Here is a 25,300-nt window from a genome sequence, read left to right as displayed (position 1 = left end):
CCAAATTTAAATATCTTCAGATAAAAAGCTGGGTAAGGAATTTGAAGGAGGAAGTTGAGGGTACTAATAATCTGGAGGACCAGATGCATTTGGAAACTCCATTGAAGAAAGCAGTGGGTAGATGGTACTGGCTGATTATGGATATTGTGATCTGCGAATTTACCCTTCCGCAAGAGCTATGGAAAGAGTGCTTGCCAGATCATCAGGGAAAGGACCTATGGCAAGTATCTATTACACTTTTATATAATACAATTAAACCTGCTGTGTTAAGAAGAAATCATTTGTGTTCAATCCATAGAGTCATTTGGACACCTGCACAGCTCTCCAGGCTGGACCAGGGCAACATGGTCAGATGCAAAAAGTGTAGGTCAGCCTCTGCAGATGATCTACATATGTTTGTGGAATGTCCACAGCTTAGTAAATTTTGGGAAGAGATTGGTGAAGCAATCAATGAAATACTACCCGCAAGCCCTAAGGTAAGCATCCTGTTAGTGATGTTTGAATGTTTACATGAATCATCTACGCTTAACAGGGATGGAGCCAAATTGCTTTTTTATATGATGCTTGTGGCGAGAAGGGAGATCTGTAAAAAATGGATTAGTGTTTTCCATCCTACTTTTTCAGACTGGAAAGACTCAAATTCACAATTTGAAGTTAGATACGGGTAAGGACAGCAAGAAAAATAGATTTTGGAATCCACTGAAAAAATAGTTGGGTATGGGAGAGGCTACAGGCGTGCAGTAGGTTTGATATGGTCCTATGATTACATACACTTCAGAGTATGCCACCCTATGTCGACAATTTGTTGGCAGGTAGTTATGGCATGGTCATATCTCCAGACTGGTGTGATCTGGTGAGATGAACTGCGAGCAATGGTAAAATCTCCCAGCCCCTCTCTTGGAGTGGAACAATGGACAGTAAATGAGGATCAAAGAAAAGAATAAATCAAATTTGAAACTGGATTCCCCATGAGTGCCCGTCATTTTCCTGATTAGGAATTGGTGCATGTATGCATGGGTTTCAGCCTCATGACTATCAGGCACCTTCTGAGTGAGGAGCGCCAGCTTGGGTGAAAAACGGTGACAGAAGTAATGCGTTGGGAGCGTTACTTTCTGCTGTATAATTGAAAATAAAGGACTTGCAACCTTCCCTGAGTGTGAGACTTGTCCTTTGCTGGGAGCAGTATATGGGAAACTTCAGGTAAAGGAGCATGGTCCTGCCACAAGCAACACACCACCTGAAATGAGAGTGCCACAATAACACACAAAATTAGACCATCTGGTTCATATACATGTGTGTGTGTGTGTGAGAGTGTATATGTATGTGTATGATTATATATATATATATATATATATATATATATATATATATATATATATATATATAGCTGTAGATATATGCTTATTTTGTTAGAAAGTGGATTATTTGTAAGGGCAGGCAAGTGCCTACACTTAGCAATAGGTCACTAACCACCCACTAGGTCCAGTCATGCCTCACAAAATTAAGCCCCGCTCAACCCTTGATAGCTTGGCGACGAGCGTCAAGGCTTAACTTAGGAGATAGGTGCGTAAAGTATTTAAAAATCATGAAACAGAAAATAAATAAAACACAAAACACAATAAAAGTCCAACACTAATTTATAAAAGTAGAGTACTTTGTTGTTTAAAATGACACCAAAATGATTAAAATCGTATAAGGGGTACCGTAGATATGATTATTGAAAGAATTAGGCCCTCATTACAACCCTAACGGTCGGTAGTAAAGCGGTGGTAATACTGCCAACAGGCCGGCAGTAAAATACAATGGTAATTGGTCCATGGCGGTTACCGCCATCCAAAGCTGCCACTTTAACACACTGACCGGCAGGATGGTAACGTCTGCTGGACTGGAGACTTCGGTCTTCAGCCCACCTGCCACCACAATCCCAGCCTTGGGATTACGACCCGGCCTACCGCCATGGTTTTCGTGGTAAATGTACTGCCACGAAAACCATGGCAGTAGGCAAATCAGTGCCAGGTAATCCCTCCCTGGCACTGATTGGGGTCTCCCCCACCCCCCCAGAGTCCTCCCCCACCCTCCCCTTCCCTCTCCTGCCCCCGCACATATTCACACCCACACGTGCATCCATATACACACATGCACACACGCATACCCACCACCACCCATGCATGCACACATACATACCCACACACCGCAACGCACACCAACATACCTTGTCACACACATGCATTCACAACACACAACACTCACAACCACTCATTCACACGTGCATCCTACGCGACTCAAACCTGCATGCACACATACCAATACATACACACAACACCCCCACATACACACCTTCCCCACATATACACACTCCCCCTACATACATACAACACCCCCCACCCCTCTCTCCGGTCAGAGAACCCGACTTACCAGGGGGTCCTCCGGCTAGAGACGGTCTGCGGCGCTGCTGTCAGCAGCAGCATCCGCCAGCAAAACACTGCCATGCTGTATCATTACTCATAATACGGTCGGCCGTGTTTTGTTGGCATGGCAGTGCTGCTGGCAGCGCCGCCTTATCGCCGTCCGCCGCCATGACTGTTGCTGATGTTCAGCCAGCATTCTGGCGGAATACCATTGGAGGTCATAATACCGGTAGATGGCAGGTAGCCACAGTGGCGGCATGTTGGCGGCGGTCGCCGTGGTGGTAGGCGGTCAATACCGCCAATGTTGAAATGAGGGCCTTGATGTTTTCTAGAGCATAGAAGCTAAAAGTGCCAATCTGATCATCTGATCGCATTAGAGCAGGGCAAAGTCAAAGTTTGAGGCCAATCCGCAATGGAGTCCTGCTCAGCTACAGAAATACAACACCACCAGTGCCACAGATGGTGAAAGAGCGACTGTCCATCCGCCACGCCAAAACCATTCCGGCCGCCATATTATGAGTAACTTTTAGACTTGGCATCATTGTCATAGTCTCCCCTAACTTTTTGCCTATACTTCCCTGGCTGTTTTCTGTGTACTGGACTCTGTTTTTGCTGTTTTGTTTGCTCTGGACACTTTACCACTGCTGACCAGTGCTAACGTGTAATTGTTCCCTGTACAAATGATATGTGTGCACTGGCTTATCCATGATTGGCATATTTGATTTACTAGTAAGTCCCTAGTAAAGTGCACGAGAGGTGCCCAGGGCCTGTAAATCAAATGCTACTAGTGGACCTGCAGCACTGGTTGTTCCACCCACATTAGTAACCCTGTACACATGGCTCAGGCCTGCCACTGCATTGTCTGTGAGTGCAGATTTAACTGGCAATTCAACTTGGCAAGTATAACCACTTGCCAGGCCTAAACATTCCCTTTTCTTACATGCAAGACACCCCTAAGGTAGGCCGTGGGTAGCCCCATGGGCAGAGTGCAGTGTAAGTTTAAGGTCGGACAGATACTACTGTGTTTTACATGTCATTACAGTGAATTACTGCCAAATTCTGATTTCACTGTTGGAAGGCATATTTCTCTCATAGGTTAACATGGGGGTTGCCTTTAAATATAATTAAAATGTGTATTCCCTTTGGGAGCAAATGTACATGTAGAGTTTGGGGTCTCTGAACTCAAAATTCAAAAATACATCTTTTAGTAAAGTTGGTTTTTACATTGTGTGTTTGAAAATGCCACTTTTAGAAAGTAGACATTTTCTTGCTTAAACCATTCTGAGACTCTGCTTATTTGTGGATTCCCTATCTGGGTCAGTTTGACAGCTGGGCTGTTTGAACCTTTCCTCTAGACAGTAACACAAAGGGAGCTGGGGTGTAGCCTGCATATCCTGATGAGCCATCTGGGCTGAGGGGAGGGGAGGAGTGGTCACTTACACCTGAAAGGGCTGTGCCTGGCCTCACACAATGCAGTCTCCAACCCCCTGGCGTATGTCTGGGGACTGCCCTGGGCAAGGCCAGGCCTTGAAAACAACAGAGACTTCTCTTTGAAGTAGGCCGACTTCAAAGTCAGAAAGGGGAATAAGAGGAACACCCAAAACCCCTGAAAATTAGATTACCTCTGAAACCAAGATGAACCTCTGCCAAGGAGAAGAGCTGGAGAAGCTGGAGACGGAGTACTGCCCCTTTGCGTGTGACTGTGCTTTTCTGGGTTGGCCTGCAGTACCTGCTTCTACCTGAGAGAGGACAAAGACTGACTTTTGTGTAACTTCCCACTGGTGAAGAATCTCCAAGGGTTTGAAACTAAACTTCCCTCCTGTTGTTGAAAGGGATAACAAAGACTTCTCTCTGCCAGCACTTGGGCTTTTTGCTTAGAATTCTGCCTGCCAAATAGTTCCCTAACCTGTCTCTGGGCCCTTGAAGGGTGCAGCTGGTGGAAAAGGACAAAAATTCATGCAAAGACCGCCGTGCAGGGAAACTTTTGACGCACCACCAGCTTCACGGCGGAAAAACCACATGCCACTGGCCTCATGGTTAAAAAAGACGCTCCACCTGCATCCAGGCTGGGAGATCGACGCAACGTGGCTAGGGAAAAGATGCACAGCACCTGAAGCGGCTGCTGTTAACAATGCAAGCCCCACGCAGAGCGGTTTCTTGAAACTGTGCAACCGAATTTTGACGCAAGATCTCTGGGTTTGAAAAATCACCGCAAAGCCTGACCCGACGTGCCCACCCGGATCGACGCATCGCTCGCTTGCGCAGAGTAAAAATTACTCATGCCGACCCGACCAGAGGAAGAATGATGCACGGTCTCACTTGCAAGTGAGAAATCGACGCATCGCTGGACTTTTCTGACGCACACTCACCTGTGCATTGTTACTTTGAAGCAACCTAGGTACTTTTTCACACTAATAGTGTTCTTAGTATTTTCTAAGAGATTTAAGACTCATATTCTTTAAAAATTCATAACTTGACTTGTGTGTATTGGATTTTTGTGATTTCAGTCTTGTTCTGTTCAGAAAAATATTACCTATTATTCTGAACATGTGTGGTGTCATTTTGTAGTGTTTTCACTGAGCTACTGTGTGTGTTGGTACAAATACTTCTGAAGTAAAGCCTGCCTGCTCGTGCCAAACTACCAAGGGTGAGCAGGGGTTAACTGAGGGTGATTCTCTTTTACCCTGACTAGAGTGAGGGCACTTGATTGGACAGGGGGTACCCTGACTGCCAACCAAAGAACCAATTTCCAACAGTTACAAATCAGGACAGCGGAACAACAAGCACGGTGGTAAACCATTGACCATGGCGGGCTAGAAAATCACCGCCAAAAGAAGGCAACACCAGATTGAACAGCCCGAATAACCCACAGCTGAAACATATACACACCACACACACTTGTTCACTGCATTATAATACACTCACACTCACACCCCCACAAACCCTTGCAAATATCACCACAAGCCAGAGATATATGACCCACAAACCAATAAACATACAGCAATAATTCACACATTGCACGCACCCTCACAACAATCATCCCCCAGCACTGCACCTAGCACGCATAGCACACCCCCCCACAACATGTCATGCCACAAGCACCCACACTTCACCGACAAAGAGTTGCGGGTCATGGGGGACTAGATTGTACCTACCACTTCCTATCATATCACAAACCACAAGAATGCACCCAACTATCACCCCACCTTCCTACTCTGCATACCACACCACCTCCTCCCACCATCCACACACCCACCCCACACAATACACGCTAAACCCACTATCCATAACTAGGCATGCCGGATCCGAGTAACACTCACAGCTCACAATGGTGCACCTGCATGGACAGTTATCCCTCAGCCCACCCAGACTGCTAGCCAATACCACCTCACTACCAATGCCAACTACAGCAATGTCAAACAGCAAACATACAACTACAATTGATATGACAAGCATGGCCCAAAGGCCATTCACCATGCAGTGTCAGCATTGCTGCAAATGTCATTGTCATCCCTGGGTAACAATTCCACACACTGCAAATGGCACACCATGACACTACAATGACATTTCGATGTGATAACTCTCACCATTTCCATCCACAGTGAACCCTGCTACTGCCCACCAACAGAGGATACCGGGGTCAGACAGCCCTCCCCAGGATGAAGGCCCCAGTGGATGTCCGGAGGATGACAAAATGCCTTGGCCATCTGGGGCAATTGGCCAGGCCATCTCCAGCAGCCCCAACCTAGACACCCCTGACTCACCCTCCTGTGTGGCTACAACACCACAGCTAGCCCCTCCTCCCCAAACCTGTGCCCCAGGGGCCATTAAATTAGAGGTGTGCCCCACAGTACAGGGGACTGAGTCAAGGGCACCCGCCCCAGACAATCAAGGCCTTGGTGCTACTGGGAGTGGGCACACTGTGCCGGGTCACAGACACAGGGGACCAGGGTTAATGGGAGGGGATCTTTGGTCTAAGGGAAGGGGCAGCAACAACATCAGATTGGCCAGGAGGCCCTCAACAAGGTCCTAGGTGCATAACACCAAACTCAGAACACCATGCCCCAGATCCTCACTACCCTGCAGGAGACCCAGAGGCTACAGAGGGAGAACCATCAGGAGGCCTTGCAGCAGTGGCAGACCCACAATGCCACCATCACCACCATAGCAATGGTGCTGATGGAACTTGCTACCATCCAGCATCAGTCCACCTCCCACCAGCTGCCCCCTACCATAATCCAGATCACATCTGAGCCCTCCACGTCAGCCGCTACCAGTGGAATGGAGGCCCTGCCACAGGACATGCAGGACACCAGCACCCCTTCCCCTGTAGCTGTGGAGCCCCCATGCAAGAAAGGACATCCAACCAGACCTCTAGCCTCCACTGATTCCAAGACCATGACCACGGGCAGGTAGTGAGCCACTTCAGAACTTACCCCTTTGTGTGTCACAGTGACACCCTGTTGACTGTCCACTGTCATAACGCCTTTTTCACATGGCCATCATACTGGACAACGACTCCCCATAGGTGGGGTAAGTACTCTGATAATCCTACTCGTCATGACCCCACTCATCAGCCCTAGCACTTGTATTATAAAATAAACATCTTTGAGCACAGTTTCTGTCTACGTCTTTATCTACCATGAATACATTATGTGCAGCCATCACATATGTAACAGGAAGACCATTGACCTACCAATTTATGTGACAGTGTCAGAAGGGAAGCAATCATTTACAAGTTTTGTAATACAGTTAACAGCACCACATCTAACGTACTAAAGTAATGTGTACACACCTCACCCACATTAAATTCACAACCCTGGTAGCAGCCCTGCACATGGCAGACATTGCAACTGGTTACATGGCATAGCTCTGACACATACCTGTATGTCAGTGGAAGTATTGTTGTATCAGTTCTGCCCTGGAATCAACTGTGTCCTCATCATAATCTTCCTCTTCACTCCCCATGTCCCCTTCATCAGCCACTGGCACAGCTGCACCCTCCTCAGCATCCAGTAATGGGACGTGACATCTGATAGCCAAATTGTGCAACATGCAGCACGCAACAACGATCTGGCACACTTTTGCTGGTCTGTACAGTAGGGCCCCTCCAGTGAGGTGCAGGCACCTGAATCTGGCTTTCAGCATTCCAAAGGTACATTTGATTACCTATCGGATCCTACCATGGTCCTCATTGCAATGGTTTTCTGCAGCTGTAGTCGGATGTCTGAGAGGTCTCAGTAGCCATGGCAGGTTGGCATAACCAGAGTCACCTGTGTGCACAGGGGTAACTGGCATATTGAAAACTGTAGGTAAAACTGGAAGGTGATGTAGAGTGTGCAGAATACAGTGGCACACATATGACACAATACATACCGATGAGCCATGCACAATCCCTTTGCAGTGGTGCCATCAGGTGTGGGATTCTTCTGTTACCGCAGTATGTAGGTGTCATGCATTGACCCTGGGAACTGGGCTATCACTTGAGTGATGTAGAGTTCTGCAAGACATACCACTTGAACATTGGTTGAGTAGAAGTTTTTACGGTTCCTAAACACCTGTTCACTCCTCCTGGGTGGCAAAAGGGCAAGGTGGGTCTCATCAATAGCCCTGATCACATGTGGCACATGTGCCACAGCGTAGAAGGCTGCTTTCACAGTGGGCAGATCATCACATTGGGGCAACCTGATCCAGCTGCCAATAAGTTTCAGTAGGGCACATGGGGCGTTCTTCAAGACTTTACTGAACAAGGGCTGGGACATTTCGGCAGCTCAGCCCACTGTTATTTGGAATAACCCTGAGGCAAGGAAGTGGAGGACTGCCAACACCTGTACTGTGGGTATGATGGCATTGGGTTTCATGTGATCATGTTTACTTGATTCCTGGCACTCGTGCTAAGTATACCTCTACTGTATATGCTGCTGTGTTCTGCCAGTGGTAGCCAAGATGCCACATGGTGCACGGTATAGCGCACCAGCCTTATCACAGGAGGAACTTGAGAAGCTTGTGGAGGGTGTCCTACCCCTGTATGCTCAGTTGTATGGGGCACCAGGGCAGCAAGTGAGTGACTATGATTGTACTGTCTGTGAGTGGTACAAATGTGGATGGGGGCCTTGGGACAAGGATGAGTGAGTTCTGTAAGGACCTGGCTGTGGGCTGTGAGGACAATTGGAAGGTTGAAATGTGCGTATGTTCAGGGGATGTGTTGTGTCCAACGCAGTCCCTGAGATGCCTTGCTACATGACTGTCTCCTTTTCTCCGTGTTATCCATGCAGGTGAGCACCCATCAAAAGAAGGGTATCTGGCATGCCATCGCCAAGCAAGTGCACACCCTGGGGGTCCATGCCCGATGGAGCCCCCACTGCAGGAAGTGGTGGGGGGACCTGCAACGCTGGGCGAGGAAGACCGGTGAGGCCCAGCTGGGTGTGTCCTCCCCACGAGGGAAGGGTGCCCATCGGACCCTGACCCCCCTTTGTCCCGCATTTTGGCGGTGGTGTACCTTGAGGTGGATGGGCACTTGATGGAGGCAACGCATCCACAAGGGTGTGAGTTCACATTCATACTTAGGTTATGTGGTGAGTGATAGATACAGCCTGTGCAGTGTGTGAAGGGTGTGGAATGTGTGCTAGCTAGCTACTGTATGACTAGGCTTGGACCACATTGATGCTGGATGTACTACATACATGTGTTCATATGCTGTGCAGGATGTGAGTTGGGGTTGACTGTACTGCTAAGTGGCATGGATGACAGGGCAACTGTGTAGTACATGAGCAGGGTCTTAGATGTGGACAGGTTCCTGCTTCTGGAGTTCACACACATTGTACTCCCAACTATCCAATCAGTGTTGCTGGGGCCATATCACTATCTGCTGTCTGCTGGCATGTGGTGTATGTGTAGTCTGCAAAGTCTGAGGTTTCACATCATACAGCTATATGTGCTTGAGTTATGTGGCTGTGAAAGTATGCCTCCAAATGCCCGTAGAGTATAAAGTTTGGGTCTAGTGATCCTATAGGGCCATGAGCCAATGCGGTGGGTCAGACATGTGTTGAGGATATGGCTTTCATCCTTTACAGGATTGAATGTGTGTCAGCATGTGTGAAGCTCATGTACATGACTGAGGTGGCACACATGGGCTGTCATTGCAGTGGCATGTGTGTGTGAAGGCATGGCATTGAATGACATGGCACTGGAGTATGTTGTTGTGATTTGTATGTGGCTGTTGTGCTGGGATTGACCACTTGCTCCCTGTTTCTCTTTCTCCCACTCTGTCTCTCACTGTTCAAACCTCCCTCCCTCTGTTCCTCTGTCAGCATCATCTGGTTAAGGAGAACGGTCACCGGCAAGTGAGGAAGCTACATCCCACGGACCTAGGAGGCTGATACCAGCGGAGCCAAGGGGACCAGTGGGACGGAGGGCGAGTGGAGCACCATGGGGAAGACAAGAACATCTACAGCATCATCTGATTCTTCCTTCAATGGTGACTCCCTTGTGTGGCGGAACCTCCAGGCCCTATGCCTGCACTGTCACGTAGGCTCTAATTATCCTAATGAGACTACTGGATTTGGGCAGCAGAATCACTTGCACTGTGGGGGACTGAGTCTGAACCCACTACAGGTGACACCTGTCGGACTAATCTGGGTTTTGTTCCAGCTAGCTAGCAGTGCCTCATCTCCAGCCAAGAACAGGGACGATTGGGCAACCAAGTTCATGACGCAATTGATACCTCAGGGAAATCGTCACTCAGAACTCATCCATTTCTCTGTTACATTAGTCTCACATATGCAAAGACAATCAGAGGCAGAGTATAATTCAATAAGGTTTTATTGAAGTAACTGCACCTTGGATATTAAAGCATGCATTGCGATAACTAGGAGGATGAAGCATGACAGGGTTAAAAATTGTGACAAGGAGAGTGAAACATAGAAATAACGCAATTGTATTGTCACTGAGATCGTTAAAAAATAGTCCTACCTAGGCTATGTTAGAGCACAGCATGTTAAGCTCTAATTCTGCCCTTCAGGTTCCCCGGGGAAGACATCATCCTTCGTACCTGAGTAAGAGGCTTGTAGTCTACATCAGCAGCTGCAGCGAAGCACTCTGCAATCAGCAAACAGTGGTGGTCATCTGGATGGAATCTCCCTCTAACCTACATGGGTCAAAGCAGTGTTTTTATAATAAAACAGCTGATGTTCCAAGAAAGGATCCCCACGTAAGAGTGTGTATGTTTCTGTGGACATTAGAAACAAAGCGTAACACTTTTGCCTGCAACCTATCTTACTGCATCCTTGAGAAAAACCCAGAGTGAAAGAAATACCTTGTTTAAGAATACAGTGCTGGCCTAGGCAAAGAACAGCTAGGTAGAGAAAAGAAAACAAGACTGCAAATGTGGCTATTGTAAAAATATTAAAACAAAGCTGAATAAAATATGTCTAGGTTAAAGTGTACAGCGGCAGGACTAATTTTCTAAAATATTGTGTATGAAGCTATAACTAAAATAGCTACACAACAGCACCATTCTTGTCCTCCACCCCCCTTTCCAGCACCACCCTACCTCTAGCTCCCCACCCAGTTGCCAATGCTCGCACACCAAGAAGGGTGGGCATCTCCTTCGCCGCAGGCACATATGCCCCTGCCGCACTCAGCCCTGCTGCCCTCAATGAGAAGCCTATTGACCTCCCGAAGTCCATCTTTGTTGGGCAGGCAACCACTGTGACTGCCAACCCGGAACTGTCATCCCAGATGAAACAGTCAAATGCATTCCTGGAAGGCATTCTCAATGATCTGTCTGTCCTTCAGAGATCGTTTCAGGCTCTGGCCTCATCATTGACGGGAGCCAGTGTTCCTACTTCTTCTGTCCCCTCTCCAACTACCTGTTCCCACTCACACATCCCTCTCCCATTTCCCATCCAAAGCACAATTTCATACCAGCATGCATCCCCACCAACAGACCCAGAGCTCAAGGACATTCACATGCACCACAAACGCCACCACTGCCATGCACCCACCCACCATTCAGACGCACACAAACCAACATCCACTACCTACCCTGACTCCCCCACGTGCTCCTACTTCACAGTTACATCACCACTCACACATGCAGATACCACAGCATCATTCCCAGGTCCAGACACATGTCTTGTCACTGCCACCGTCACCACAACAGCTGACCTAATGCATGCACCCCATACACTACAGCTGCTAGCACTTTTTCTTTTTGAATTGGGGATTTTGCTGGGTAAGTGTCTCTTCTTTTTTAACAGAAACTTCAGTTGAGCGTTGTGATTCCTGTCTTGGTTTCACATACTCAGTTCTTCGCTCTGACTGCCCACCTCTTTCATTGCGTTTTTCTGGTGAGTTCTGAAAGGAACGAGATTGGCGTTTATCAGTATAGTGATATCTGTCAAGCATTTTTATGTTATCTCTTTTTCTGAAATTATATCTATTCTGTTGTGTCTCCGTATGTGGAGGTTCTCCCCTTTCTTTTTTAGGTATTTTTTATTTTTTATCCCAGCATTTCTTAGAACCCTCAGGAGCTTGCTTGATAAAATCTTTATTAGATATACCCTGAAGGTGTGGTTTTGTGGGTTTGGCCTCCAGTCTATCTCGATCAATACTAGAGTAGGTCTCCGCGATAATCTTTGGCAGCTCACGTTCTTGATCCTGAGGAGGAACGTCCCAGAACAGTCAACACAACCACATGCAGCACATATTCCCTACCTGCACACACCACCCCAACATTCACACACACATCCCCCCTGCCATCTCCCTGTATCTCCTCCACTTCTCCTCCCAGTACACCTTCACGCCCACAGTCATCCCCCAATATACACCCAGCACACACATTTCATACACTCACGTACCAGCACCCAAACCATATCCACATACACACCTTCCAACCATCCCCTCTCCCTCCACTCCCAAATGCCTAACCCATGACCTACCCGCTGACCCTAAAAAGAGATTCCTGCAAGAGTTTTCACTGTTCCCATCTCCTGTTCCAGTCCCTGTTCCACCGAAACACCCTGCTACCTTCCCAGAGCCCTTCCTTTAACCTCCCTGTCCTCCTCTAGGCTGAGCCATGCCCCGCAGTAAGCAGTCTACAGTGTTGCCACAACAGGCACACCTGCCCCATACCTGCAGCCCTGGTAGCACTCCATCTGGGTCCCCTGCTGTGGTGTCATCCACTGCCGTCCCACCTAAGAGAGCAGGAAAGTAAGGGGGTGGAGCCTGATAAGAAGAGGAAGGACCCCCCCATCCAAACCCTGTTCACACCCCCAAGCCCCCCATCCTTGAGGTGCCTGCCTGCCCCTGCCCCTGCACTCTGGAGGTTCGCACATTGCAGTCAGGAGTCGAGTTGGGCAGTCCTCAAATGCTCAGTGAATCTGGGATATTTGAACAGTGATGCACTGGACCTTGTGGCATTTTGTGAATAGTTATTATCATGGCATGTTTGATATTTCCAACAATACTTACCTACAATGGCACAGTTGGTGTCGATGCTACATAGCTTGTCTAGGCTTTCCTTGCGCATGTAAGTATGGTGACTGTGTGTTTGTGTGTGTGTGTGTGTACTAATGTCCTTCCATCCAGCGTGTGCTACGATAGGGTACTTACGGCCAGTGTCTATGTTGGCTTCACTGGTCATGAATGTCTATGGCCAGCAGGAGCCTTGGAAAGACTTGCATCACGCAATATGGTGCCTACTGAAGTGCCTGTGTTCTGCAGGTGCCTTTCCAGTATTCGTATTATAATGGTCTATACTAGCAGTCCCGCGCGGTGGTGGTCCACTGCCCACCAAACTCATAATGAGGGCCTGAATCTTTTTCTTTAAAAATGTCTTCAGCGGGATAAAGTCACCAGTCCGATCCGACTTCCCTTGGTCCTGCGCTGATCCAAATGACCTTCTCTCTTTTTAAGACCAATTTGGCTGCTCTCCCCACATCCTGTTTTACCATCTGCTGAGGCAGATCTCCTCCCCCAAGGCATTTCCTTTGTGTTTAGCCAATCAGAGAAGGGCACTACAGGGCTGAAACTGGTAACTTTCAGGCAGACTTTTAAAAAAAACTCTTTCCCTGAACTAGTTCTTTAAATCCAGCAATGGGAAGTTGTTGCATTTATTATAACAATCAGTTTGAGACCAAAATTGTCATATCTAGCTCCTTTGCCGACTTTATTAATTAAAATAAAGTGTTCCTGTTTTAGCCTATGGAGCCTATTCACTACAATGAGGGAAAACTTATTTGTCTAATTTCCCCACCAGGGCTTGTAAAACATATTTTTAGGGTCCATTCTTATAGTTACACTGCACCCAACCCTGGAGGGATCCTAGGGCACACTTTAGGGGTGATTTATATGTGAACATAAAGTAGTTTAAGACTTTGGGAGTAATTTTAATTCCAAAGTCGGACTTGCATGTTACTTTAATTTAAAAGCAGCCAGCAAGACAGGCCTGCCTTTAAAATGACCCTGGGCACCTCAGAAGTGCACCTATGAAGGCACTATCTATGCTGGTGTCCCTAAACCTACATGCCCCACTATATACTAGGGACTTATAGGTAGGTTGACATAGCCAATTATAATTAACCTAATTCCCATACTCATTTTATGCAGAGCACAGGCCCTGGGGCTGGTTAGCAGTACCCAGGACACCATCAGAGTCACAAAAACACCAGCAAAAAGAGAAAAATGGAGGCAAAAAGTTAAGGGGCTTCTGCGATCAGCCCAGTTTTCGCATACATATACATTTATATATATATATATATATATATATATATATATATATATATATATATATACACACACACACTCAAATATACATATACATATATTTTTTTTATATATATATATATATATATATATATATATATATATATATATATATATATATATATATATATATATATATATATATGTATCTCAATACACGGTCCTACAAAGCGACGTGCCTTGCTGCTGGTGCTGTGTCAGGGTAAAGGACCAACCCTATAAATTGCAAAAGGAAACAGGACACGCACTCCCGGAGACTGCAAATAAACTTATCTTTAATTTATCTCAGTTGTCATCTTGTTGGCAATAAGGTTCAATCCAGCACCACGACGCGTTTCGACTTGCCAGTCTTTTTCAAATGGTTTCTGCTCTCATGAACAGGCAACTTTCTGACATTTCTGATCCATAATATTACTGCAAAACGAGGCTCCTGTCACATGATGATGCCACACGTATATTTCAATCCATAATAACAGCCTCTGCGCTTTTGTTTCCAAATAAAGTCAGTAAGTCACTCTTCTCCTGCTCGCTTTTCTGTAAAAATCAGCCGTCATGATTGGGTGAGCGGCATTCTGGTATTTATAGTCCCACAGTTTACTCAGCTGTTAACCCTCGAGGCCCTTCTTCTGTTAATTGCACTCACTTTCCTTCCTGCTTAAAGACACACGACTGCCAATAATTTCAGAAACTCTAGATTTTAACATGCTCTCTATATCGTTGGTATATATATAGTCCCACTTTGAAATAACAACCTGCTTTACAATCGAGCATGTAAAAATAATCATTTCCAAGGTCTTTTACTTTCTCTCCAAACTCGATGTTAATGTCACGTTCACATCCCAAATTGCCAGCCTCTGTGTTTCAAATTTTAGTTTTATCCATTGGGAGCGGCAAACGGAAAGTAGCTAACAGTTTTTTGAAACACAGAGGCTGGCAATTTGGGATGTGAACGTGACATTAACATCGAGTTTGGAGAGAAAGTAAAAGACCTTGGAAATGATTATTTTTACATGCTCGATTGTAAAGCAGGTTGTTATTTCAAAGTGGGACTATATATATACCAACGATATAGAGAGCATGTTAAAATCTAGAGTTTCTGAAATTATTGGCAGTCGTGTGTCTTTAAGCAGGAAGGAAAGTGAGTGCAATTAACAGAAGAAGGGCCTCGAGGGTTAACAGCTGAGTAAACTGTGGGACTATAAATACCAGAATGCCGCTCACCCAATCATGACGGCTGATTTTTACAGAAAAGCGAGCAGGAGAAGAGTGACTTACTGACTTTATTTGGAAACAAAAGCGCAGAGGCTGTTATTATGGATTGAAATATACGTGTGGCATCATCATGTGACAGGAGCCTCGTTTTGCAGTAATATTATGGATCAGAAATGTCAGAAAGTTGCCTGTTCATGAGAGCAGAAACCATTTGAAAAAGACTGGCAAGTCGAAACGCGTCGTGGTGCTGGATTGAACCTTATTGCCAACAAGATGACAACTGAGATAAATTAAAGATAAGTTTATTTGCAGTCTCCGGGAGTGCGTGTCCTGTTTCCTTTTGCAATTTATAGGGTTGGTCCTTTACCCTGACACAGCACCAGCAGCAAGGCACGTCGCTTTGTAGGACCGTGTATTGAGATGAATTTATTTACAGCGACTGAGCCCGGCATGGGGATATTTTTGGAGATGGCAAGGGGATACTTATCCCCTGCGTGTGTATTTACACTGGAAGATTAGTAAATGAGACGACTTCTATCAGCGCTTTATGCTTTCTCCTGGGCACTATCTTACTGGGAAATATGGTGAGTAGTGACCAAATATGATCCTATTATGCCGATGTGGCCCTAAATTGTGGGTCCGGAGACTGTTAACGTATTTTTAGTTTTATCCATTGGGAGCGGCAAACGGAAAGTAGCTAACAGTTTTTTGAAACACAGAGGCTGGCAATTTGGGATGTGAACGTGACATTAACATCGAGTTTGGAGAGAAAGTAAAAGACCTTGGAAATGATTATTTTTACATGCTCGATTGTAAAGCAGGTTGTTATTTCAAAGTGGGACTATATATATACCAACGATATAGAGAGCATGTTAAAATCTAGAGTTTCTGAAATTATTGGCAGTCGTGTGTCTTTAAGCAGGAAGGAAAGTGAGTGCAATTAACAGAAGAAGGGCCTCGAGGGTTAACAGCTGAGTAAACTGTGGGACTATAAATACCAGAATGCCGCTCACCCAATCATGACGGCTGATTTTTACAGAAAAGCGAGCAGGAGAAGAGTGACTTACTGACTTTATTTGGAAACAAAAGCGCAGAGGCTGTTATTATGGATTGAAATATACGTGTGGCATCATCATGTGACAGGAGCCTCGTTTTGCAGTAATATTATGGATCAGAAATGTCAGAAAGTTGCCTGTTCATGAGAGCAGAAACCATTTGAAAAAGACTGGCAAGTCGAAACGCGTTGTGGTGCTGGATTGAACCTTATTGCCAACAAGATGACAACTGAGATAAATTAAAGATAAGTTTATTTGCAGTCTCCGGGAGTGCGTGTCCTGTTTCCTTTTGCAATATATATATATGTATATATATATATGCAAAACAAAGTTGTTCTCTGGACCAAAGCACACTCTCAACAGGTTGCAGTTTATTTTGGAAAGCAGCAAACCCAGTAACATTCAAATAATTATTTACACATTGTCCAGGCCGTACGCGTTTCAGACATACCCTTCTTGGTCACAGGCCAAATGCTTGGGTTGAGCAAATGATTGCAGGCTTCTGGTTACTTGATTAAATCCTCTGGTGAGTTACAGAATGCATCCTGGTAGTGGTAGTCCTGCACATTTATATTACAGCTTTAGAAGACAATAATTTCTGCCTTGGTTGGTTGCTGCAGCCAAACACACATTAAAACACATTTAAAAACCTCAATAGGCGGATTCAAAGCAGTTACCAAGCTTTGTTGAAATTATTCATTCCTGTTGCTTTTTAAATGACAATGTAGTAAAGTCACTCAGACCTGCTTTCTATCTGCAGTGGTGCTGCTTTCACGGCTGGACAGGCCCTTAATTATGTGGAAAACAACGTTGTCGTCCGGGCAAAGGTGCCCAAAATAAACTGCTACCTGTTGAGAGTGCGCTTTTTTGCAACAGAAACAGGCTCACTTCCCAAAGGGGGGTGGATCGTAAGCCGACAGAGCACACCAGTGGTAAATATCTTCAGTATTGTCAATAGAATACGCTCACTCAGGTAGAAAGTGAAAACGAGGATTTACTACAAAACTGACTCAGAGGCTTTGATCACGTGACCAGGACAAACTTTGCACAAAGTGATATACCAACACTAAACATAAACAACAGACACAAAGTGTATAATATAGGATGTCACAATAATGAAGCTGTTAAATTTATATGCTAAAAATAGACCTAGTTATTAGTAATGTACAGAATGATTACAAAAAATAACATAAAATCAGAGCTGGAAAAATGTCACCCATATGCAAAATTGTCCTTACCCAGGAAAAAGGAGGGGGGGTACCCAGATCACCACATGTAATCCATTTTCTCCTATATAAAATGTAACAAATGAAAAAATTCCAAACAGTAAGAAAAAAGAGTTGACATCAGTCCCAAACGACTGAAAAGGTTGTTTTAGAGAAACTATAAAGCAGAAAAAGATGGCCCCTACTGAGAGAGTCAACCAAGCATAAGTGGTAGGGGTCATGGAATAGTACCTGAATCACAGAGAAGAATTATTTACCAAAAATCCCTGAATTCAGGCAAAGGCCGTAGGCAGCGAAAGAAAGCTGCCAATCAGGCCTCTTGTGCACCGGCCTGCCCTGTGTGCAGTGCCAACTTGTACTGCCTACAGCCCTCTCCCTAATGTGCCCAATCTCGGAAAACCTAAGGAGGGTCTGGCCTGTCTAACCAGACCCGACCATGCTTCCTAGATCTGGCACATTCGGGAGAGGGTGCCATACAGCCACTCTGCAGCACACAGAACTCCGCATCCACGGAATTCCATGGAGTTTTTTATTAACTCCGCAGAATTCTGGGAACTCTGTGAACTCTGCTGAGGTCTTTATATATATATATATATATATATATATATATATATATATATATATATACATAAAAGAATAGAGAACTCTGGGTAGTTCCCAAGTTTAGGTGGAGGGCAGCTCTAGTAAGGAGCATCCTGCAACGCCAGCGACACTCTAAATTTGCTCACCTCAAATGGCAGTTTAGCAAAGGTTTTAAGCATTGGATCAGCACAGTGCTATCCACGCTGAGCTAGATAGTGACAAAGTCTCTTGCCATTTGTACAGCAAAGTCTTTAAGCATAGGTTTGATGCAGTGTAAACCTTGCCGAGCTGTAAAATGACAAAAGTCATTTACCACTCCAGGAACAGTACCACAGCTTTAGACTAGTAAAGTACCATCCAAGCCAACCTGGAATGAATAAAATCAACCCGTGACACATGTGCGCTCTCATTAGAGCTCATCAGAGAGAGTTAGCTTTGTCCAGAAAGAAGGGAGCACCAAGTATAAGTCAAAACAAATCCCTTTCAGGGTTAGAGTGACACATACATTATGCAAAAAAGAATAGAGAACTCTGGGTAGTTCCCAAGTTTAGGTGGAGAGCAGCTCTAGTAAGGAGCGCCCTGCAACACCAGGGACACTCTAAATTTGTTCACCTCAAATGTCAGTTTATCTAGCAAAGGTTTTAAGCATTGGATCAGCACAGTGCTATCCACGCCAAGCTAGATAGTAACAAAGTCTTTTGCCATTTGTACAGCAAAGTCTTTAAACGTAGATTTGACACAGTGTCAATCTTGCCGAGCTGTAAAATGACAAAAGCCATTTACCACTCTAGGGACAGTACCACAGATTTGGAGTGGTAAAGTACCATCCAAGCCAACCCGGAATGAGTAAAAGCAACCGCTGACACATGTATCGCTCTCATTAGAGCGCATCAGAGAGATTTAGCTTTGTCCAGACACAAGGGAGCACCCAGTATAAGTCAAAACAAACCTCTTTCAGGGTTAGAGTGACGCATACATTATGCAAAAAAGAACAGAGAACTCTGGGTAGTTCCCAAGTTTAGGTAGAGAGCAGCTCTAGTAAGGAGCACCCTGCAACACCAGCGACAATCTAAATTTGCTCACCTCAAATGTCAGTTTATCTAGCAAGCTTTTTAAGCATTGGATCAGCACAGTGCTATCCATGCCGAGCTGGATAGTGACAAGGTATTTTGCCATTTGTACAGTAAAGTCTTTAAGCATAGGTTTGACACAGTGTCAACCTTGCCGAGCTGTAAAATGACAAAAGCCATTTACCACTCGAGGCACAGTACCACAGCTTTGGACTGGTAAAGTACCGTTCAAGCCAACCAGGAATGAGTAAAAGCAACCCCTGACAAGTGTTTCGCTCTCATTACAGCTCATCAGAGAAGTTTAGTTTTGGCCAGACACAAGGGAACACCCAGTGTAAGTCAAAACAAATCCCTTTCAGGGTTAGAGTGATGAATAAATTATGCAAAAAAGAATAGAGAACACTGGGTAGTTCCCAAGTTTAGGTGGAGAGCAGCTCTAGTAAGGAGCACCCTGCAACACCAGGGACACTCTAAATTTGCTCACCTCAAATGTCAGTTGATCTTGCAAAGTTTTTAAGCATTGGATCAGCACAGTGGTATCCATGCCAAGCTAGATAGTGACAAAGTATATACATATACTATACTATAGATATAGATATATGTTGAAATATATGCATACACACACACACACACACACACACACACACACACACACACACACACACACACACACACACACACACACACACACACACACACACACACACACACACACACACACACATACACACACACACACATACACACACACACACACACACACACACACATTTACACACATAGATATAGATATAGATACATACACATATATAGATATAGATTGATAAAAAAATTGAAATTGTGAAACACTCTAGCTGTTTATTTAGTCATAAACCGTCAATGCGTTTCAGCCACAAAGATCTTGTTCAAGATTGTTAGTCCTAATTCATGTCCTTAATATATACCTTTAGATACACCAAAGCATTCTGGATCTCGCAGTTCAAGCCCATATTTACAGAGAAACATTAAGAAAAAAATGAATTCTTCGAACTTTGAATTAACAATTCTTATATGCTCCATTATTTCATTATTCATACATTTTGTTTTGCTATTGAAGACCTTCGTGTACCGAAAAGGTTATTAATATTATTTTAATGTCTTTATACCGTAAGTGGGAAATTCCTTAAAGATGGGTTAATATACTTAGCTCACAGTGGGAATCATCTATTCAAACTAAATGTTGTAACTTTATGTGGGTTAAAATGATATCTGACTAACTTCAATTATCTTCCTCTTCGAAAGTATGTCTGTTCCAAAAACTACTACCACTTCCAATTAACCTAATGGTATTTTATTATCCTTCAGTTTCCATTTTACATTACATATGTATATAAATGATTGTAAAGTTCTCCATCAAGATTCAAACCATACTGGATGTTTAATTTTGAGTTTCATAATATACCTCGACTCCTTTCTCCACAATGTTTGAACTTTGCATATAAGTCATGAACAAGACCTTTGTAGTTGAAACGTGTTGACTGTTCATAACTAAATAAACAGCTAAGTCTGCTACTGAGTGCTTCCCATTTTTAGGTCTTGCCTAGTCAGTGCATTCTCTGCCTTTTCGATGCGTATTATATTCTCCTGCAGGTCTTCTCTCTGCCTTTTGCTTTGAAGTGGTTTGTTGTTGTGTTATTTTTAGAAGCCTTTTTTTGGGTGTTTAATTTGCTATTTGTACCCTCCTTTTTGGTGTTTTGTTCCCACCTCTGGAGCATGGACCTATTACTTGTAGTCCTCTTCTTTTGTTTATTTATTGTTCCACAGGTGTATTTTTTATTTTTCTTGTTTGGCAAGTTGACAGTTTGTCCTGTTTAATATTTTCTCCTTTTTTGTGGTTTGTATGTGCTTTTTGTAGTTTTCTTTATCTCTATATTTGAGTGTGTTTTGTGTAATGAAGTGTTGTTTTTATCTGCTCTTTTACATTTGCATATTGGATTGTATTTCGTGTTTTCATATATCTCTTTGCATTAGTTAATTTATTTAAAGTCAGTTTGCTCGGGAAGCTTAAATGATTTAGACAAAATCATATTATGTTAACTGCACGCTTACTTGGATTTTTAACTTCAAGCTAGACATTTGAAATGATTTGGACATATGCTCTCTTTTAATTGTTACATTTTATATACAACACATATTCTACCTGAAGGTATTGCAGTGCTTTATATAGTTACCAGTTATGTTATATCCAACACAGTTTGTTGAGATTGGAAGTGGGAGCTTAGGTAATTAGCAGTACATTATAGCATGATATCCTCTCGCTAAAACTTGTATGTTGTTTTTTAGCTCAGTATTTAGCAGCTGTAGATCTAACACATCCTTCATTATCCAAAATGAACAGATATTTTATTTCAAAGGCTTGTAAATACGATTAAAAAAAATACATAATAAACATTATGAATATGTTTTGTATTTGTTTTATAACCTTTGTTTGTGTGTTTGTAGCCTGCTATGGTCAGCTTCAACTTATCCAGAAGGATAGGAGCGCTTTACAGAAGTATTAGCTGTTTTATAAAAAAAAAGAATGCTTTTATAATATGCACAATTAGATTAACTGATTTGTCTAAAATTACAGGATGTTAATTTAACGCCAAGACTCCAACCCGGCTACCCAGCTTTAAAGTCAGTGGTCTCGGCGAGTTTAAGTCATTTAGACAAAATTAAACCATATTAACCCCATGCTGAACTTTGCACTTGCATTTGTAACCTCAAGCAAGACATTTTAAATTATTTGAACACATGCTCTTTTAATTACGTTACACTGACAACAGTTTTTTGGTGGTTGGCAGGGGCAGCTGAAGTGATTTGGACACAAATATACCATATTAACCTTAAACAAAACCTCACATCTGGATTTCAACCCTTAAGCCTGGCATGTGAAATTATTTCAACATATGGTCTCATTTTGAATTGTTGCATTTTATATATAGTGCTTAATCCACCTAAAACTATTGGAGCACTTTATTCAAGTACCAGTTAGGTTACACTATAACCCAGTGTTTTTGATGTTGGCACAGTGAGCTCAAGTGATTAGCAGAAAATTTAATCATACTAGCCCCACGCTAAAACTTGTATTTGTATTTTTTTAGCTACAAGGTCAGCAGCTCTAGCTGTGACACACGCTTTCATCAGAGCCACTTCTTTAATACAAGTCAGACATTTTAATTTTAAGCCTTGTACGTACTATTAATAAAATACATAAATAAAGATTGTGTATATGTGGTATGGTTTTCATCACCTCTTTTGTGTGTTTGTAGGCTGCTATACAGTGAACTTATTCAAAAGGCAAAGGTATGCCTCAGAAAGCTCTAGTTACTTTATTTAACACTGTATAGTTTTATAATATGCACGAGGAGATTACTGATTTGTTAAAGATCACAGGATGTTAATCCAAAGCATAAACACAAACCTGATTACCCAGCATCAAAGTCCGTAGTTCTACCCGTTAGGTTATATATTCTTCTGCTGACCAATTAACTCTAAAAAGTATAGATATTTTGGGGTTGGCGGATACATTATTTTACAGTCAAATATTAGCAGGTCTAAAATATGGTGTTAATTAAAGCTTTCTTTAATAATGTAAAGTTGAGTTGTAAAAAGCGCATATGATCTCTTCTAACATAATACTTTTTTTATCTTTGCAATTGGTCATCAGGAATGGAGCAGCATGGCAGACAGACTTTAGTCAGGCTTAAGCACACTTTAGTGTAAAGTGTTACCACCTCTTTGTGCATTTTGGGAGGGTGCTACACCATGAAGACAGACCTGATGTGCCTAGACTTATTAATTAAAGGCTATCACTGGTTTAATCATCTAAAAGCTTGCATTTTATCAAGTGTGAAATCTTTTTAAATGGACAGACGTTAACAAAATACTTACTATAGTGAAGTCAATTGTTTTGTCTTAAAAGCGTACGATCTGTTTTTTAGCTATTTGTTTTGCTTTTTCAGAATCTTATTTATTTATATGTTGACTTGTTGCTGAAGCTTTATATGGCTTGTTTTATATGTATTAGGGACTCCTCTATTTTAGATGGTGCATTTTAGATAGAATGAAAAATCTACCCAAAGTCTGCATTTTATCAAGTGCAAAATCTTTTTAAACGGACGGATGTAAACAAAATACTTAAACCCAAATATATTGGAACGGTTTAAATAAGCACCACTTACATTTCACACAAATCACTTTTTCGGGGTAGGCATGGGGAGCTTAAGTGATTTAGACAACATTATTCTGCGTTAACCCAATGCCAAACCACACACCTGTATTTTCATTTTAAACTAAGCATTTGTAATTAATTCAATAAATGCTCTCTTCTAAATTGTTGCATTTCATATAGAGCACCTAAACCATTTTAAGGTATTGCAGCGCTTTATATAAGTTACACTTAGTTAATTTACAGCACAGTTTTGTTGGGGTTGGTTTAGGGAGATTACGTGAATTCATTAAACACTCTTCACAGGCTTTAAACCAGGGCATCCTCTGTTTCCTACTGCCTCTTTCTCTCCAGAGCTGCTGTGCCCACTAGAAACCTTTCTTTCTCTAATTTCATTGAACGTTCTTCCGAACACTTCAAAGAAGCTTTTGCTCTGTTTCCTACTGCATCTTTCTTTCCAGAGCTGCTGTGCCCACGATAAACCCTTCTTTCTCTTATTTCATTAAACACTCTTCAAGGCGCTTCAAACAAATGCTTGCTCCATTTCCTACTGTCCCCTTCCCTCCAAAGCTGCTGTGCCCCCTATGGTCACTTCTTTGCATTAAACACTCTTCCAAACACTTCAAACTAGAGCTTCCTCCGTTTCCTACTCCCTCTTTCCCTTAAAACCTCTTCAGCCCACTGTACCATCTTCTTTCTCTTATTTCATTACAAAATCTTCCAAATGCTTAGTCGATTTCCTACCACCTCTTTCTTTCTAAAGATATTAAACACGCTATAGCGCCTTCTTTCTCTTCTTTCATTAAACACTTTTCCAAACACTGCCAACAAGTGCATAACCATTTGCAACTGCGTCTTTCCCCTAAAGGTGCTTCTCCCTTCATAATGCTTTCTGTCTCTTTTCATTACTTAATCTTTCAAAACTGCGAATGTGTTTTACAACTTTAATATAATATTTATATCCAAACTCTGTTACTTTTTTTACACTCCCACCAACGCTTTTTTTGCAGTTGCTTATACAGCAAACTCAACTAAAAAGTAATAGGCTCCTTAAAATAAGCCCATATTAAAATACTTGGTTAATTATACAGTAATACAATTTAAAATTTTAAAGCATAAAAAATAATGTTATTATCACACCATAACAAAATGTTACATAAACACCAACATTTTAACCCTGTTATTCACACCCAACACACAGCACCTCCAGTCATTTTACCACTTGCTGTTCCCTGCTCTATTTTCAAACTTTAATTATCACCTCGCACCAGCTATTACTTTATATTATACACACTTGTTCTTCTACCACTACTCCACACTTGTTTCCCTTATTTCTTCTTTCCCTGTCAACAGTTACGTTTCTTCTCATTCTTGCATGTTTTTAGTTTCATACAATCACAAACGTTAAAAAAAAACAATATTTTGTGCCAGGACTTACTCATTCTTCTTTTCATTCCAACTTCTAATTTAAGAGCATAACATTTCATTTAACTTGTTTTTTAATACAACAGTACCAAATCAAACTTCTTTAATACTATAAAAGTTCTATTATTTCTTTTAACTATTAAAAAAAAGCACATCCCAGTATAGCCGGTGTAACTTACAAGCTGATTAATTTTCTTTTATTTATACCTAAGTTGAGCAAATTCTAACATTCAAAAAACAAATATGAAGCTGAACAAGTTACTTAAAATCATGCAATGCAGAATATGTGTGTTACATAGAGGTTAGAATCACTGCAGGGCTGATACAGTTTTTAATCTCGCTATCAATACATTAGCAGCATTTA

This window comes from Pleurodeles waltl, chromosome 7, assembly GCF_031143425.1.
Source record: "Pleurodeles waltl isolate 20211129_DDA chromosome 7, aPleWal1.hap1.20221129, whole genome shotgun sequence".
In the NCBI taxonomy this organism is placed as follows: Eukaryota; Metazoa; Chordata; class Amphibia; order Caudata; family Salamandridae; genus Pleurodeles; species Pleurodeles waltl.
Note: the sequence above shows the minus strand (reverse complement) of the source record.